The 19,035-nt window shown below is 48.5% G+C and overlaps 1 protein-coding gene and 1 non-coding gene across 3 annotated transcripts in view; one reads left to right on the top strand and one right to left on the bottom strand.

Annotated features, from left to right (window-relative positions):
* Positions 1-19,035, bottom strand: part of IGF2BP1 (insulin like growth factor 2 mRNA binding protein 1) — an 85,190-nt gene that overhangs the window by 43,068 nt on the left and 23,087 nt on the right. The gene's annotated exons all lie outside the window — the stretch shown is intronic.
* TRNAC-GCA lies at positions 10,589-10,661 on the top strand. The gene has a single exon. It is a non-coding gene; the product is annotated as a tRNA-Cys (tRNA).

Below are 19,035 nucleotides of genomic sequence, written 5' to 3'. Positions count from 1 at the left end.
GAGTGATCACAGCAGCAGGAACAGGAGGAGGAGGCGCTGGAGGCCGGGTAAGCTGAGCAGATCCCCTGACAGCTGCAGGAGTGGCAGCAGTGGACCCATCCGGAAGCTGTGTGTGCTGACCTGGCCTGGGCCCTCCCGCACACAAGGGTGGGAGCAAAGCACGCGGGCTGGGTGGGGTGCAATTCATTGGTAGGTGCCCATGGACCAGATGAAATTGGCCCTGGCAGTCTGGATTCAGGCTGGATTTTGCCTGCCCCTGTGTTAAGGGCATAGCTTCATAAATAGCACCCACCACTTAAATAGGATAGTTTCATTCACAAACCTTAATGCACTTTACAGAGGCTTTGTCACCGCCATGTGGCAACTGAAGAAACAAAGGGAGGTTTTGTCTATGACCAGTGGCAAAGCTCAAGACAGAACCTGGGTCTGGCACCAAGTGTAGTGTCCAAGCCTGCAGTGAAGGGGTCACAAGGAGACTAGGTCAATCCACTGTCTTCACTGCTTTAAGGGAAAATCCCTCCAAAAAAAGCCCTCTAAACCTCTGGACAGCAACATGGAGACTCAGAAAGAAATAAGGGATTATCTTTTAGTTTTCATGCTTTCTGGGGAGAACAGGATGGGGCAGTATTCTCTCCCTGTGACTCTATTCTTGCGTCATTGTGGGGGAGCAAACGACAATTATATTTTCATGGCCTTTCATGGAGACACCCCAAAACATGGCACAAAAACTGGGGAAACTGTGGATCAGAGAAGAGAAGTGAATTGCCTGAAGCCACAGACCCAGTTCGGAGCACGGGTAAGAACGGGACTGAATTCCCGACTCCTTCTCTACATCCTCTGTGCTGTGGCTCCTCCTTCCCACCTGGCAAAGTAGCCAGAAAGTGCTGAGGTAGATTATCATCACTTATTTGTAGTACCATAGCGTGTAGGAAACCCAGTCTCAGCCCAGGACTCCTGGGTACCAGACAAACACAGAGCAGAAAAAGGGTCCCTAAGATCTTGCAGGTGATCAGAGATTTAATTCTTATTCACTGTATTATAGTAGCAGTAACAGGCTGCATAAAGGCCTCAGAGATAGATGCTGTCTTAGAGAAAAGAAGGTCTTTTCCTCCAAAAGTTTACAATCTGAGTCTTAAATGAGACAGCTGAGAGAGAAGGGGAACGAGTTAGTAGCGAGAGAGCGGTGCAGCAAGCAGAGCTCACAGAGCATGCCAGCAGCCTTCCCAACACCAAATGTACTGCCGGTGGGGTGTGGGAGGGCTCTGAAGAGAGATTTAAAGGGGCATAATGCAGAGGCTTTTTGCAGATCATTACGGAGAGCTCATGGGACAAGGCATGAAGATGGCGTGCAGCTTGCATGTCAATGAACGGAGAGGCTGGAGGCTGTGGCATGCCACAAGGTAGCCCAGACTTGGCAGAGCTCAGAGAAAAGCCAGCAGGGACAGGAAAGCAGGCATGTGCTATACCTCAGTCAAAAGCTGCAAACAGCACCTTTTATTTACCACTTAGGTTTCCCGGGACAGTGGAAAGGATCTACTGCTGACGACTTATTCTCCTCCAAATATTTTCTACTCTCACTACTGTCAGGTTGCCCCTGGGTGTGGTCTTCTGCAGGGACTGAACCTATGGTTATAAAAGGAGGTCCCTCATACTGCTTAAGCCAGTGATTCTCAAGAAGAGGCTACAGCAGCACGGTATGGTGCTTTGAGAGCCTTTCAAGGCTGCCATGCAATGTTAGCACCATTAGAAGCGCAAACATGGTTCATAAGATAAATTCAGAGGTTTCACATAGGGACCTGTAGTGCTAAATACATTCTGACTTGTTGTGGTCTTTCTGAGTTCTTTGCAGCAGAAAAGATAGCTCTTATTTTTCTGTAGTCAAAAAACAACTGAAAACTAAAGAGCTGGCATCTTCTGAGGGGTGCCCTGAGTCTAATGAGGGATGCCTTCAGCCTAAAAAGATTGAGAACCACTGGCTTAAGTGAAGTAAAACCATTGTGAAAGCAAAGGCTCTAGACTCAGAAACTTCCACATGTCTACAAAGCTTCCAGAGAGAGACCAAGAGCCACACTCCACTGCATGGATCATGCTACAGATATCAGACATGCTCTGAGAACCAGTTTTTAATTAACCCAGCAGCACTGCCCCACAGATGCAAGTTTATTTCCTTAGTCACAAAATCTGTGAGCAATCAGGAGCTGAACATGCATGATCAGACTTTTCAAGGGAACTTGCAGACAGATCCTAAGCGAACAAGTGCAATTCTTCTCCTTGACACCCAGAAAATCCATACAGGTTTCCCTCGCCAACTAAGGTGTTGCCAACCATGGTTTTAAGTATCCATGTTTAATATTCTATATACCATTTTGGCTACCACGGTATACAGTGGTGACTGAGTAATTGGAAAAAAGTTCTCAGCAAGCTTTCAGGAGCAATCACCCTTCTTCAGGCATAGGGAGTCTCTGCTGTTCTGAGACTACAAGGAATAAGAGAAGCTAAAAGTGTGGCAGGATGTCAGTGAGAATGTAAATAGGTAAAAATTAGGAAGACAAAAGGTAAAGCAGAGAGGGGAGGGGGAAGACAGTAGTGGGGGAAAAGGCTAAAGGGAAACATTACAGTGATAGAATACAACATGGAAAAGAGGCTATCGGTGAAAAAGGAAAGTAGTTAGAAATCAGGAAAACAGGAATGAGAGAAGCTCAAAGTGTGAGAGGACGTAGTGAAAATATAAATAGGTAAAAAGGAGAAATAAAAGGTAAAGCAGGGGAGGGAAGGGGAAGAAAGCAGGGAGTGAAAAGGCCAAAAGGAAACATTACAGAGGTAATAATACAGGGTAAGAAAGAGGCTCTCAGTGATGAAGGAAATAGTAGGAAATCAGAAAGACAAAGGGCAGAAAAGTAGGGGAGAGGAGGGGAGAAAAGGTGGGGGGGAAAGAAGAACGTAAGAGGTCAGGTCAAGCCTCAGACCTGTTGAATGATATGTCAGGCAGGTTGTAAAGTGTCATAAAACCAATGTCTATATTGAGTCCATGATTTTTTGTATCCAGTAGATTTATGAAATGAAGTTCGTAGGCTCATCTGTGGAAGGTGTTTTGTAAGTTCTCTTTAAATCCAAGATGAAAGAGAACCTGGCTTCTGGTGTCTGTCTGAGCACCAAAGCAAGTGGCTAGGTTTGCAAGGGAGCTCATTACATCAGATGCATGCTGGACACTGACCGCTTTGGTATAAAATCCAGCCCTAAATTTCACAATGGGAGGTGCTGTATGCACATTTTCCAGCCCTAATTTAGATGTCTGACTGGAAGCCAGGCTCTGTACACTTGAAAATTTAGTCCCAGGTGAAGCAGATTTGCTTTGGCCCTCATTGAGATCCCAGGCAAAGCTTCCACAGACTTTAATGAGAATCAATTCAGGCTCTTAAAACTTCTCCTCCTCCTTCCAACCATCTTCTCCAACTCAGTTCCCAGCTATTCTGACTGCTCTGGGAGGCCTGTGGCCTGACAGGTGCTATATTAAAGCCTCAGGCTGTGCACTGTGAGGAGCAGCTCTACCCATGCCCCCATGGCTGCTGCACTCAACCCCCAGCCTGACAGAAGCCTGGGAAGTGCTTGAGAGTGTGCAGCTGACAGGTGGAGCTGACAAACCCTTCCACAGGGCCCTAGATTGCTCCATCTAATCTCTGGCTGCTTCCTATTCTTGGTGTTGGGGTGGGGTGGGGTAGGGAGGTGGCTAGAAAATGCAGTGAGCTGGAGATACTCAGGGAGAAAATACAGGGGGAGGGGACAGCATGGAATGAGCTGGAGAAAGTTTGAGAGAAGGTAGACAGAGAGGGAGAAGAATCTGGAAAGGGTGCAGTGCTGTCAACAAAGCAATCTGTAACACAAGGGTGACAGTGGCTCACAGAGGAAGGGAGGGAAAGGGCTGAACTTTCCCATCTTTCCTGCCCTCTCCTGCACACCTGCATGAGCACTGGATAGAGAGAGAGGGAGGGAGGGAGCAAAGGGAGAAGAAGGGAGCCAGAGCCTTTGTCTGCCTGTCATTACCATGACTTTACTGGCACCACTTGCATCCAACCTGGGGATCACCTGGTTCAGTTATGGACCATGCCAAGCTGTATTGCAGCCTGGCTAAAGTGGGGGGGCAGACCTTGGGGTCTTAGCATGGTGACCATCAAGGCAGGTCTATGCTACGACACTTTCTTGTGGCCTAGTCTACTCACAAATTATAATGTTTTACTAACATGGGCCATTGTTCTGGACCTGTACTCCATGGGCGTTTATACACATGCTCTGGGAGTGGGGAAGGTGCGCTTTAATTAGAGCAGCTCTGAGAGCCACCCTAATTAAAGCGACCAGAGCGTCTTGTGTATCAGCGTTCCCATGCTTCAAAATGGTGGTGGGGGTGCTTTACCTAAAACTCATTAAACAAGCTGTAGATAAAGTGCCCCTGCAGCCATTTTGAAGTGCGGGGATCCTGATACATGAGATGTGGGAGGCTGCTGGAGCACAGAAATTGCTATGCTCCAGCAGACATGATTAGAACTAATTAACTGAGTCTGCTCCAATGCGCTGGAATTCTAGCACATTGGAGCAGCCCCCCTGCTCATGTATAGACACTCCACCGTGCTAGGTGCTGCACGAATACAAAAAGACAGTCTGTGCCCCAAAGAACTTACTGGGTAAGCTTTGTGCATGGACATTCAAATCTGCTTCTCAAGTATCCTAAACTGATTTACCTAGTCTGAAATGGATGCAAGCGACAATGATCTTTAGACATCTGTAAATCAACGTAAGAGATCTTAAGTTGGGTCATAGAGTCCACGTTGCATCCATTTCAAATAGAAATTGATTTGGTTACATCCTTACATGGCTGATGTGTAAACAGAACCATGAATAAACCCTGATGTCAGCAGTCATTTTAGCTGAACATACTTCAACTGCAAGGGCAAACTTGGTTCAGGTATGGAGATGAGCAGGAGTGCCCAAGGCTATCATCACAGCAAATGAGCACTTCCCTGTCTTTGGCAGGTGAAGAACAAGGTCACAGAGGCTAAGTGACATGCCCACCATCATACAGAAAAACCTGTAAAGGAACAAGGAACTGTACTCATTTCTCCCTCACTCCTAACCCAACTGTTGGGGCTACTGATCAGGCATCCCCACGTGGGCCAAGCATCTGAGTAGTCATACCTATCCCTGACTAATGCAACTGCCCGTTCCCTGCAAGTGCATGGGTAGCTGAAAGTGCCACTCACCCCTTATAAGTGCATCTGCAGACTCAGACAGCAAGCACACCTATCGACAGACTTGGTCTGCTCTGGCAAGCCTTGTGTTCACTGCTTTCTGGTCCTCCTGGCTCCCAACTCAACTTTAGCCTTCTCTAACTCTGATGTTGGCTCTCCCCTGAACCTCAGCACTGGGCCTGCCCACTCTGGTTCCCCTGCATCCTGATTTGACTTGGCTTTCTTGATCCTGACCTGAGATCTTCCTTGGGACCCGGCACAAGTTTTCTGACTCCTGGCTCCTGACCTCAGCTTATGTCTCAGACTACATCTCTTGGATCTCCCCTCTTGGCTCCAGTAACCTGTGCCCCCACCCCACTGACCCCCAGGTCACTCCTAGTGACCTAATAATGGTCCAGATGCCTAATCCTGGCCAAGCCCTGATAGCAAGGTGTGCCTTGCTCACCCACAATGGTACAGGGAGATGGAATTACCCATGGAGGCAGATTTCTGGAGGTGAGCTGCTGGCTGCTTTCCAGGGGTTACAAGCCCTGATTACAGCCCTGCAAAACCATTGCACCTTGCTTCTAAGCCCATCAGGGCAGCTAGGTCACACTGTCTCACCTCAAATCCTATATTCTGCTACCCATCAAATTTGATAGGGATCCCTGCTGCTTCCAGGGATTCATTAATCAGTGCCACTTTCCCTTTCATCTCTGTCACAGAACCTATCAGATGCAGTCAAGGTGGGGTTCATCATCAGCCTTTTGAGTGGCAATGCCCTGGCCTGAGCTTCCCCACTCCTGGAGTCTGCAGACCCCCTCCTTGACTAACTGGAAGACTTTATACAGGCCATGGGCAAGATTTTCGGAGACCGCAACAGGTCTGTACCACAGGGCCAGCTCTCTCAGATAGGGATGCTGCTCAGTATCGAGTTATGGCGCCAAAAGTAGACAGCTAGTTGCTGACATTGAATGGAATAAGGCAGCTCAACATTTCCACATCTACCAGGGACTTCAAAGCCACATTAAAGATGAACTGGCCTAGGTGGAGCTCCCAGCTATCTTAGCTGGACTCACTGATCTGAGTATCTGCATTGACACCCATCTGTCTGAACAGCAACAGGAGTGTTGGGGCAAATCTCAGCCTCCGGGGCCAGCTAGGGACCTGGAAGAGTTGACATTGCCTCCTGTGGATCCCATGCAAGTAGACACGACTAGGAAAAGATTCCCCTCGGAGAAGGCTCATTGTCACTCCCAGGGGCTCTGCTTGTATTGTGAGGAGGCAGGGTATTTTGCCCAGACTTGCCTGAGGAAAGGAATGCCCACCTCCCCTTCAGGAAACTCTTCAGCCCAGCCTCATTAGAGGGGCCTTGTTCTGGCCCTCCAATGACCATTCAGCCAGATCTTCTGAATCACATCAAACACTTGAGTGCCACCAAACTCTAAGACATGCCCTTGCTTGTTACTCTCCTCCTGCAACACCAGTCTGGGGTGGATCTCTCTGTTCCAGCACTCTTAGACACAGGGGCCTCCAATAATTTTATGGCAATGGTCACCAACCCATCGATCCTCATTGACAAGTCAATCCTGGAGCCTCTTTTAGTCAATCCTGGGCTGAGGAAGGGTTGGGCGCACACGCATGTGCGCACCTGCCCCACCCCCAGCCCAAGCAGGTCAATTTGTGGGGGAGGGAAGGGGCAGGGGCCAGATCAAGGCCCCCCGCAGTGAGCAACTGACCGTGTGGCCCAGCCAGGAGCAGGGAAAGGTAAGTGGAGCCCCAGCCTGGCCAGATGGTGGGAGGATTGGAGCCTGGGGGGCTCCTCCAGGGGCACAGGGGTAGCTCCCCCATCTCTGTGGAGGTGGAGGCAGCAGAGGCAAGCTGGCCACATGTAGGCACACCTCAGCTAAGCAGTGAGGACTCATGTGGGGGCAGCCCTGGCTTAGCTAGGTAAGGGAAGATTTGGTCATCCATGGGTACATGGGGGGGCTCCCACCACTGGGGGCCCATACCCCCCCACCCATGCTCGGGACAAGGCGGATGCTGCTGCAGGCTGCCCACTGCACCCAGAGCACAGGTGGAGGAGGGGAATGGACTTCTGGGGCCTCCGTCGGGCTGTGCCCAGCAACAGAAGCCCCACCCCTTCCCTCCCCCCGCCATGTGCCCCTGGACTGCAGAGAGTCCCAGGCCAGGACCCAATTCCACTCCGGTGCCATGGCTCCACTGAGCTGTGCCTACCCAGCAGCCAGACAATGTGGTGTTGGGCCCTGGCCTGGCCGGGTCTGGAAGCCTCCGCAGTCAAGGGGCGTGTCGGGGTGGAGGGGTTCCTGCCGCTGAGCGCAGACTGACCAAAGCCTCGGGGGCCTGTGCCTCCCCCGCCATCTGTGCTCCAGGCACAGTGGGCAGCCTGCAGCAGCGGCAGCCTCCCCCCGGAGCACAGGTGGGCGGGGTGCAGGCCCCAGATGCCTCCAGGGGTGCGTGGGGTGGTGGGGCGAGGCAAAGATCCCTTTTGGGCTCATTTATTCCCTCTCCAAACAAGAGCTCAGGGCTCTCAAGGAATACTGAGAACCTGCACAAGGGGTTCATCAGGCCTTCTACTTCCCCAACTGGGGATATTCTATGTGGCCAAGAAAGATGGCTGTCTCTACCCCTGCATGGATTAGAAGGCCCTAAACAAGATAACAATTCATAACTGTTATCTGCTGCCCTTAATGAACAAGTTATCTGAGAGGCTTTGTAAGGCTAAGATTTTTTCGAAATTCAATCTGCAGGGCACCTACAATACGGGAGGGAGATGAGTGGAAGACCATGTTTTGGTCCCACTATCGGTATTTTAAATACCTGGTTATACCCTTCGGACTATGCCTTGCCCCTGCAACATTCCAACACTTTGTAAACGATGTGTGTCGAGATATGCTAGACCAGTTTGTTATAACTTATCTGGATAACATTTTAATTTTCTCTGATGATCTGGCCCAGCATTCAGAACGTGTGCATCAGGTCCTTCTCAGGCCCTGAGAAAACCAAGCTCTGTAAAGCCTGGATGTGGAACCCCTTCACTTTTCCATACACCACCCTCAGACCAACAGACAAACAGAGTACATAAACCAGACCCTGGAACAATAACTCAGGTGCTTTCTAAACTTTCACCAGGATAACTGAGTGCCCTTACTCGCCCTAGTTGAATTTGTATACAACACTGTCCATACATCTGTAGACCAGATGCCCTTTTTTTCCAGCTATGGATTTTATCCTCAGTTCCACCCAGTACTGCCAACCTACCCATGGGCTCCTGCAGCGAACAACTTTGTATCCCATCTCCAGCAGGTTCAACAAGAACTAAAAGCCCATCTTGATGCAACCAAGACTACATATAAGGACCAAGCTGCATATAAGGACCCCACCATTTTTTGGTCAGCAACAAGGTCTGGCTCTCCTCAAAAAATAGCAAGACCATCAGCTAAACTGGACCACCAGTTAGTGGGTCCATTTAAGGTTGTGGAACAAATAAGTTCCAATGCATTCAAGCTTCAGCTGTCAAAGATATTGTAAGCGCACCCCATTGTCCATATTTCACTACTCAAACCTTTTATCAGGAACCCCTTTCCTGACTGTCTGGACCTGCCCCCCCAACCATGATAGTGGAAGGCCATGAAGAATATATTGTTAAGCAGGCGTTAGACTTCAAATATGTCTGAGGCAAGCTCCATTACTTGGTTGACTGGAACAGCTATGGCCCTGAAAACCAATCTTGGGAACCGGCTGACCATGTTCATGCACTAGTACCCAGAGTACCCAGAAAAGCCAGGTCCTGGGCCCCGTAAGGACAGGATACTGTCAGGGACGCTTATCAGGCATGCCCAGCTGAGCCAAGTACCTGAGTAGTCACACATACCCCTGATCCCTGCTTAATGTGACTATCTCAGTTCCTGCAACAGCACTGGCTGCTGAAAGTGCCACTCACCCCTTAAAAGCACACCTTTGCACAGCTTTGTGTTCACTGCTCTGTGGTTCTCCAGGCTCCTGACTGGGCTTTGGCTTTCTCTGACCCTGATCCTTGTTCACCCCTGGATCCTGACTTCAACTGTTGTGAACGTTTGCTCTCCTCTACCTTGTGCATAAGATACAGGCTAGAACCTAGTTAGCTGTTTCTCTCTTTTCTGGAGATGCCTTGGCTTTTACTTCCAGTGCTAATGAATTCCTCCAATGAGCCAATCTCCCATTAGTACATAAATACAATTTATGAAACTCCTTAGGGCAGGGCCCATGTCTTATATGCTTGGACACAGCCTAGGACAAAGCGGAAATGCACAGGAAATAAGCAGCATGATGGGTTGGGCTTTTCAATCAAATGCAAATGTATGCAAAACTGAGGTTGCAAACATACTGTATCCCCAATTCAATTAACAGCTTTTAATTTATCTGGTTAGGCTTTGATTCAGCAAAGTATTTAATCCTGTGCTTGATGTGGTTGTGGGTTCTTAAAAATGTTTTAAATTATTTAATTTAGAAAATACAGTTGCTAAGCCACAAAAATTGAAGAAGGGGTGGGAGGGTCTCAGAGAAGGGGGCAGGAGCGGACATGGTTTTTAACTAATTTTTCTTTGTAAACTGACAAGATTTCAAGCTGTCAACACCTGTGTCAAAAAGGACTGTCACTGTTCACACTTCACAGATAAGAAGCCAATGCACAGCAGACTGGTGGCCAGATTTTATTTCCTATATTGGGGATTTAGGCACCTCAGTGCAATGCTATTCCATCCTGCTTAAGTTCTGAAGCCACTGATGCACTGCTGTCATAACACATAACATATCACCTTTGACCCTTAAGACTGAGCCATAAAAAAGCAGTGAGGGAGATAAGGACCCACCCACACTTTGCAGTAACAGTTTTTTCCAGGACAGAGTGGAATAGAATCACACTTAGGTGCCTACATCCACACACACACCTAGAAGGTAGAAGGTTGCATCACTGCCTGGACCAGAAGCTGTAAGTCCTGATGTCCCATGTCCTGCTTGCATAAAATCCCATGTATGCTGTATTACATTTGTGCACATTTCTTCAGAATTCTGTGTCTTTCTCTTCATGCTACAAAATGCAATTTCACAATTATTCTTTTAATTAGCAATTGAAATATGCTTCCTAGAACCCAGGTTTGGCTTTCTCTGATCCTGATCTTGGATCAGTAGTGGTTCCCAGATAGGATCCCACAACTCCCTGGGATGCCACAAGAACCTGTCAGGGGTGCTACATGGTCATTGCCACTATGGGTTGAAATTTCCCTACCTGCCTCTGTTTTCAGGAAGCACATCAGAACCAAACTGAGGCCACTGCACCAAAAAGCTGCACCTGTCTGCATTATGTATAAGGGGGTATAGCTCAGTGGTAGAGCATTTGACTGCAGATCAAGAGGTTCCCCAGTTCAAATCTGGGTGCCCCCTCATTTTAGATCTAGACAGGTTACAGAGGTGGGCGGACGAGAATAGGATGGAATTCAATGCAGACAAGTCCAAGGTGCTGCATCTAGGGAGAAGGAACCAGCGACACACCTACAGGCTGGGGAACTCCCTTCTTGTCAACACGGTGGCAGAAAGGGATCGTAGAGCCATTGTTGACTCCAGGATGGACATGAGCTGCCAATGCAAGGAAGTGGTCAGTAAAGCTAACCACACCTTGTCATGCATCTACAGAGTCATTGCAAGCAGGTCCAGGGAGGTGATACTCCCCATCTATGCGGCATTGGTCAGTCCGCAGTTGGAGTACTGCATTCAGTTCTGGGTGCCGTACTTCAGGAGGGATGTAGCTAGCATTGAGAGGGTCCAGAGGAGGGCCACTTGCATGGTCAAGGGGCAGCAGGGCAGACCCTACAAAGAGAGGCTACGGGACCTGAACCTATTCAGCCTCCACAAGAGAAGACAGAGAGGGGATCTGGTGGCTGTTTACAAACTCACCAGGGGGGACCAGAGGAAATTAGGTGAGGCTCTGTTCCCCCAGACACCACCGGGGGTTACTAGGAATAACAGCTATAAATTGTTAAAGAGCAGGTTCAGGCTGGATATCAGGAGACATTACTTTACAGTTAGGGCTGCCAGGCTCTGGAATGGGCTCCCGAGGGAGGTGGTGCTTGCTCCTACCTTGGGGGTCTTCAAGAGGAGGCTGGACAGATATTTGGCTGGGGCGATATGATCCCAGCACCTGTTCCTTCCCAGGGTAGAGGTTGGACTTGATGATCTGTTTAGGTCCCTTCTGACCCTAAGTACTATGATACTATGTCTTGAAGGCAGGCACGCCATTTCTGCTGCTGATCTTTTGGGTTCGGCTCTGAGTGGCTCCTAAAAGCCAAAGCACACAAGATGGTTCCACCTGCCCCACCTGTCTGTTTCCGGGAAATGCTGTGCAGGGTTGAACCAAGAACAGCTGTGGCAAGATGACATGCTCCTGTCACAGCTGCTTCCCAATCTGACTCTGCAGGAGGTACACAGCACAGTTCCACCTGGCCATGGCAGTGGGGTGAACATAAGATAATTATAATGCCCTAATCAATTGCTAACATCTTAATAATAAAGGATAACATGCATGCTATAATATTCACAATATATTTAAATCAGTTTTTTAGTGGAGGGCTGCTAAATTTTGAGCCTAAATAGGTTGAGAACCGCTGATCTAGAGGAATGCAAGATTGTGGCCTGGAAAATGTTATAACATAGAGAAACATGTTCTAGTCCAAGCTTCACTAGGTAAGGTTGCTAAATAACCAGACTTCCTAATTCCTGTATGTAAGCCAACATTTCCTAAACTATGAATTGAACAAGGGAGCAGCTGTGGGGCACAGACAAGACATTTAAGTTGTTGTCCAGAATCTCAACTCTTGCTCTTCGTGCTTTCCCCCTAGGTTGCTCCTTTGGCCTTTTGGCTAGGAGAAAACAAGACTAGGGGCCATCTGAACTCCAAGACCTCCAGGCTTGGGGCTTGCATGTAGGATGCCTGCCATGAATTTGGGAGTATCTGAAACCCCAAACTGATGAATCTGAGAAGTAGGATACTTGCTGGTGGAAGCACCACAGAATTGAATGATGGAGCTTTACTCAGTCAAAATTTGGAACTGATTTGGCCCTGGGAACAAAAATTTATTTAAAAAAAAGTAAGGCCCTGTATGCACTAAAGATCTGCCTCTGTCATAGCAATGGTGGCAAAACCCACTGGTCTAGACACAGTATATGAAGAAACTTTTCCTTCCACAAGTTATGACAGCTCCCCCTAATGACAGAGGCTCTGCTCTGTCAGTGAAGCCTTCTTTGTCCCCCTAAGGGGACCCCCTCTGAAATGAGTAAGAAAATTAGATGCATTTTTAAAAACTGGGAACAACTTACACTATGATGTCCTAAAAGGTTCTGAAAGACAATGGGATTTGGGTATCTAATTCCCTTCAGCTCCTTGGAAATTATCCACTTTATATCTATCACTAGATGTGATTCTATCAATAGATCAACAGTGGAGAAAGACATTTGAAAATTCTTCCTGGTCCAAGCCCAGATCCAAGTTGCCTGCATTTTAAAAGATGATTAATCTTTTCATCCACGATATTGTGCTTGCCTTTGATTCAATTATTGTATCACTGAAGCAAAATCATTGGTCTGGATAGGCAGGACTGCACTAGTGTCTCTCACATATGGAGAGTGTACCCTTCTCTGAAAACCCTAAAACTTGTGAGTTTCTTTTTGCACTAGAGTTTGGATGCCTTTGTTGACCACCCTACAGCCTTATTATATCAGAAAGTCTCCAATATCTTCTCCTATCACCAAACCTTCACCAGCAAATGAAGCAGCTGCAGGAGGAAACAGAGTCCTTTCCTAGTAGCTAGAACATGGGGAGAACTTGAGAAGGGGAAGAATGCGCTGGATTTTTTCCCCCGTCTCTGCTAAGCCTCTACTTCACCTTCCTATGCCTCAGTTTTGTCCATCTGTAAAATGAGGTACAAATATTTCCCTACCTCAGAGATGGGTTGCAAATCTAAATTCATTAACTCTATAAAGCAGGGAAGTGTCCTAAGATGGAAGGTACAGTATTGTATCAGTGTATCGCATAGTTGCACTACTAGATCAGGGCAACAGTCCATCTCGCTAAGCGTCATGTTTCTGACAGCGGTCAATTCCAGCTGCTTTAAAGATACAACCCCCGCCCCGCTCCCCCCCGCCCCCCCCAAAGACTCCTCTAACAGGGAACTAGATCCTACACATGCCCAGGGAGGGATTCCAATAATCTTCTGCACTCATGCCAAAGTCAATACATCAAGTATCTGTGGACAGGACAAGTTTAACAGTAAGTAATAGAGGGGAAGATAGATGAGTTTTATACAATGTGTCCATTTTGCATTATTGTCCAGTGCTAATTTGCTGGCAGGCTGCCATGCACTGAAAGGCTTTTTCTGCAGTTCTATGCATGTACCACAGCCAGGATCTGCAGCACTAACTAAGCTAGTTGCATTCCTACCACCAATATCCTAAAACCATAACTCTTGTGGGACAGGATGGTCCAAAGAAATTGATAGAGGGATACAGGTTTCAGCCAATTTTGAATCCAGTACAGTTCAGTAATGAATGACCAAAAGCTGTTACCATTTAGCGGCTGTTCAGTGCCCCATGGGGAAAGAGTTAGTATATCTTTGCTCATCTCCCAATTGTCAGGATATAGGCACCACCTCAGTTGGCACAGACGAGGTGCCCTTGTTGGCAACCCACAGTCAGAGATTGAGGACTGAATCCACTTTTTGCCTCTGCACTGCATCTACTGTAATATTTAGGGCTACCTTCTCTCATCAAACATTACCTAATGCTTGATCAAGTAGGGTGCATTATGGCAAATTTCACCTCATGATCTCAAAACAGTTTAAACAGAGATTATATAGAGGAATCCAATAACACGGCATGAAGGGAATAGGCCCTTCTTATGAATAGCTCCCGGGTTCTATGAGGCTGATAGCAGGGCACTAGAATGGCAGTATTGTTTGTACATGATGCAAATCCATCTCACAAGTGCATATTGCCAACATTGTGCACCCCAAATATTTAAAGAAACATGACTCAAGGGTCTCTCAGAAATCATGAAATTAGCTTAAAAGTCATTAAGCTTACTAATAATCATAAATGTGGGATTTCTTACATTCGCCTAGTGCTTTTTAAGCCTTTTAAACTGCATTTTGGTTACATTTCCAAGCTTGTCTCCACTATTATGAGGTCCAAGGACTTACTTTAAAAATAATAATAGCAAATCACATGCCTCCAGATTCTGGGGCCTTAATACATGTTAAAACTAGCATTGATGAAACCTAGTATACTAATAATCCGCATCAGCACCATGCAAAAGTAGTTGAAGTAAAAGGTCTGAGAGCATAGACTCAAAAGCAAGCCTCTGCCAATGGCTTTCTTTACCCAAGCACACTATCACCATGATGCCCTCTTTAGGTCTCAGCAACATGTAAAGAAATAAGGATCAAGCCTTGTTTGGTAGGATGAACACAGTACTATGACCCTCCCAGAACCGTAGCTCTAACACACTGCTCTTCATGTTGCCAGGGGGTGACATAAAGCCATTCTGCTTTCCTTGAGTGCAGAATGGTAAGAGGTTTTCATCTGCAGTAGGTTTTATCTAGCTGTGTCCATCTGAACCAGTTTGGGGCTGGTTCTTTGTGCTTTTAAGACTTTGTATAATAACCAGTGAGCAGGCGAGTATCTTCTGTGCTGAAGGTGCAAAGAAACATACCATAAAATGAATGAGGGACCGAAGGACCCTTTTGCACTGTCAGTACCTTTTCTATGCTAAGTAGGTTCTAACACAGTGATTCTCAACCAGGGTGCCAGGCACGCTGGGGTGTCTTGAGATTGTTTCAAGGGTGCACAGGGTGCCACACAATGTTAGCACTTGTTAGGTGGGCAAACATGGTTCACAACATACACTCACATATTTTAAACAGAAATCTATTAGAGCTGTGTGAAACAGCAGCATTCTGCTTTGACTTCCACTTCAGCGGAACAGTGTTTCGTTTCAAGTTTTGTTTCGTTTCAAAAGCACTGTTCCGTTTCATTTCATTGAAACTGTTTCACTGTTTCTCTGCTGTTTCGACATTTCGCCCATAGGCTATAATGGGGAAGCACGAAACAGCCTATAACTTTGTCATTTCTTGCCTGGTTCAGATGAAACTTGCAGGGATGGTAGCCCCTTCTGAGGGCATGAAGCCTGCCATGTTTCAAGGAGATAGGTACAGAGGTTTCTAGGAAACTGCACCTCAAGCTGTTGACAAGCAGGAGCTGGAGAGCAGGAACAGCGTCCTGTGATCCGGTGGGCAGATTGGGGCCTGCACTCCCAGGAGGAGTCCGGCACAGCCTCAGCAGCCCTCCTCGGGGTGCGGGTGAGTCCCCAATCTGCCTGCTGGATGACAGGAGGCTGGTGTTGCCAGCTGGGACCAGCAACAGCACAGATCTTCTTGGCAAGGGCTGCGCCCAGCACCAGTCCCAGACAGCAGCACCAGTCTCCTGTCACCCAGCAGGCAGATCAGGGGCTTGCCCGCACCTCCAGGAGGGCTGTGGGGACTATGCCAGACTCCTCCCAGGGGTGCGGGCCCTCCAATCTGCCTGCCAGGTGACAGGAGGCTGCTGCAACTGCCTGGGACCAACACTGAGTGCAGCCCACACCCAACACCAGGAAGATTGCTGCTGCTGCTGGCCCCAGGTGGCAGAACCAACCACCTGTCATCTGGCAGGCAGATTGGGGGCCTGCCCACACCCCCAGGAGGGCTGCAGGGGCTCTGACAGACTCCTCCTTGTGGTATGGCTCCTGATCTGCCTGCCAGATCACAGTTGGTTGGTTCTGCCAACCACCTGCGATCTAGGGCCAGCAGCAGCATCAATCTTCCCAGCGCTGGGTGCGGGCTGTGCCCAGCGCCAGTCCCAGGTGGCAGGAGCTGCCTCCTGTCAACTGGCAGGCAGATCGGGGTCCACACCCCCAGAAGAAGTCCGGCAGAACCCTGCAGCCCTCCCAGTGGTGTGGGTGGGAGGCTGCTGCCGCCACTTGGGACTGGCATGGGGCGCGACCTGCACCCAGCACGGATCCATGGAACTGAGCCTGGTGGCAGAAGGCACTTCCGCCTACTGGGCTCAGTTCCCCAGAGCAGTCCTGGGGAACTGAGCCTGGTGTGGGGAAGTGGAGTGGAGCACCAAGCTGCGTTCCACTTCCCCCCACCAGGCTCAGCTCCCAGCCCCGTGGAACTCAGCCCGGTGGCAGGAGGCAGAGTGCAGCCCCGGCTCTCCCACCTTCTGCCACTGGGCTGAAGTCCATCAGAGCCGATCAGAGTGGAGCCAGGCAGTGGGAAGTGGGCAGATCGAGCACTGCACTCCCCACCAGGATGAGCCACATGGGGCTGCAGAGCCACTCAGAGCGCAGCCCTGGCTCTCCCCTGCCTCCCACCACCTGGATAGCTGCTTTGAAATTCAAAACCTTTTGAAACTTTCAAAATGTTTTGACTGGTCTTGTTTCGTTTTGAGGCAGTTTCAAAGCCCTTCATTTCGTCTCGATTTTGCTGTTTTGAAAGCGAAGCGAGTTGAAATAACACTGAAATGAAACAGCTGGCGAAGCTTTGCTGGAAGAATCCATATTGTTAAGACACTATATGCTACAACACTGACCTGCTGTGGTCTTTCTGAGTTCTCTGCAACAGAAATATTCCTGTTTTATTTTTCTGTAATCAAGAAATGAATGAAAACTAAGAGCTGGCATTTTCCAAGGGAAGCCTCAAGTGTAAAAAGATTGAAAACCACTGTTCTAACACCACACTCATCACTGGAGTATCCATATACTTACCAGGACTGCAATAACTATTATGACTAACCTCTGGTGATTAACACCCTGTCACTCTGCAATGTTTGCATATTTTGGAGCCCCTTATTCCCCCCACATAGGAAGAAAGATGGCACAGACCATCTTTTTGTTTCTACAGCACTTTGCATAATCAGATCAGGGCCAAATTGAGATTGGTCCATTAGGTACCTAAATGGGACTCAGGCAGAGCTTAGTTACAAGAAGCAGGACACTCCCATTTTGGATTGCAAAGTTACCTCTACGGCTTCTGCACATGGACTATAGCTCAGGACAGAGGCTGAGAACATTTCGGCAGTAGCAGGCCAAAGACACATAGTTTAGTCTGATACAGGCCAGCCCTTCTAACCTAGCAGTGGCCACTGCCCAATGTCTGTGTGAATGAGGCCTCCCACCACCAAAAAGCCACAGAAGCCCTATACACATGCCAAAGCACCACAGAAGCCCCATCTTTGCAGGCAGGATAGAATCGATCAGTGGAATAGATCCAACCCATGGGCCAACCCCAGGCTTAGGTGCCTAGTTCCCACCTATGCTCCTTTGCAATTCAAAGTTTTGTGCTGAGGTACCTAAATTCTACTGGTAGGCACACAGAAACCATGCTTAACTTGTGCTGACAGCATTGAACTCAGCCCAGAGATAAGGTCAATAGGACAGGGTCAAGACAGGAAAGACAGCTGTGATAGCAGGGACCAGTGAACCCATGTAGCTGTAGAACCATATCCCCAAATCATGTAAACAAGCTAGTCTATTTCTACCAAAAAGCCGTATCCCTATACAACCATGCCTCTTCCTCAAAGTCTATCGTGAGAGGGTTGAGCAGACTGCTGGTGGTCAACATGTGGTCAACATGTCTCCTTCAGGCTAGATATCAGGAGGCGCTATTTCACAGTCAGGGTGGCTAGGATCTGGAACCAGCTTCCAAGGGAAGTGGTGCTCGCTTCTACCCTGGGGATCTTCAAAAGGAGGCTAGATAATCACCCAGCCGGGGTCATTTGACCCCAGTACTCTTTCCTGCCCATGGCAGGGGGTTCGACTTGATGATCTGCTCAGGTCCCTTCCGACCCAACCAACTATGAAACTATGAAACACCTTGAGTGACCCCACTAATGCTAAGGCTTGTCTCCCATTCCTGTCCCAGGCTCTGCCTACCCTTTTATCCAGCCCTGATCACAGTTTCTATCTGCACAGACTCCTGCTTCAACCTTGCTTGGTTTTATCTTCCTACTTGGTTCCCTGCCTCCAGTATCAGCAGTTCCTGGTTGTAGCTTATTCTTCAGACCTTGCTCTTTTGCCTAGCTTGAACCAACGGCTCTGAACCTGGCTCTGAACTATCCGTGCTTCATTTCTGACTGCTTGAGCAAACCAAAAAAAAATCTGCCCCTTTTTGAAGGGAACCTTCTTTTATCACCCTACCATGGATATGAAGTTGACAGATGCCCATGTCTCACCCAGTGAACTGCAGAACACTGCCCAGGGTCTGTAAAGCCAGGTAGCTCACCTGCAGAGGTGGAACAGTACCCTATTGACAAATCTGACACACCCACAGCCCCAGCCCCTACAATACTGCTGCCCAAAGAGATCTGGTGATGCCCAGTACTGTTTTGGTTCATGCTATCCCCACACCTATATCCCATTGGTAGGATCAAGGTAGAGCACATTATCAGCTTGTTGACTGGTAAAGCCCTTGACTGGGCAACACCACTACCTCTTAAAGGACATCAAAAAATGCTACAATCTGGAATGGGTATCCCTCTACTCCAGGGGTTTTCAACCTTTTTTTTAAGAAGTGTACCCATTCTGGTGGATACCCCTCCTGGACTGTACCCCCTGGATGAGCGGGGGGGGGAGAGGGAGGGCCTCCCAGCAGCAGCCAGTTGATGAGTGGGGGAAGGGGTCCCCCAGCAGCTGGTCAATGGCAGGCAGCAGTGGCACATGGTGGCAGCA

The sequence above is a fragment of the Crocodylus porosus genome, unplaced genomic scaffold, assembly GCF_001723895.1.
Source record: "Crocodylus porosus isolate Cpor-Errol unplaced genomic scaffold, CroPor_comp1, whole genome shotgun sequence".
NCBI lineage: Eukaryota > Metazoa > Chordata > Crocodylia > Crocodylidae > Crocodylus > Crocodylus porosus.
Note: the sequence above shows the minus strand (reverse complement) of the source record. Positions and strands in the feature narration are given on the sequence as shown.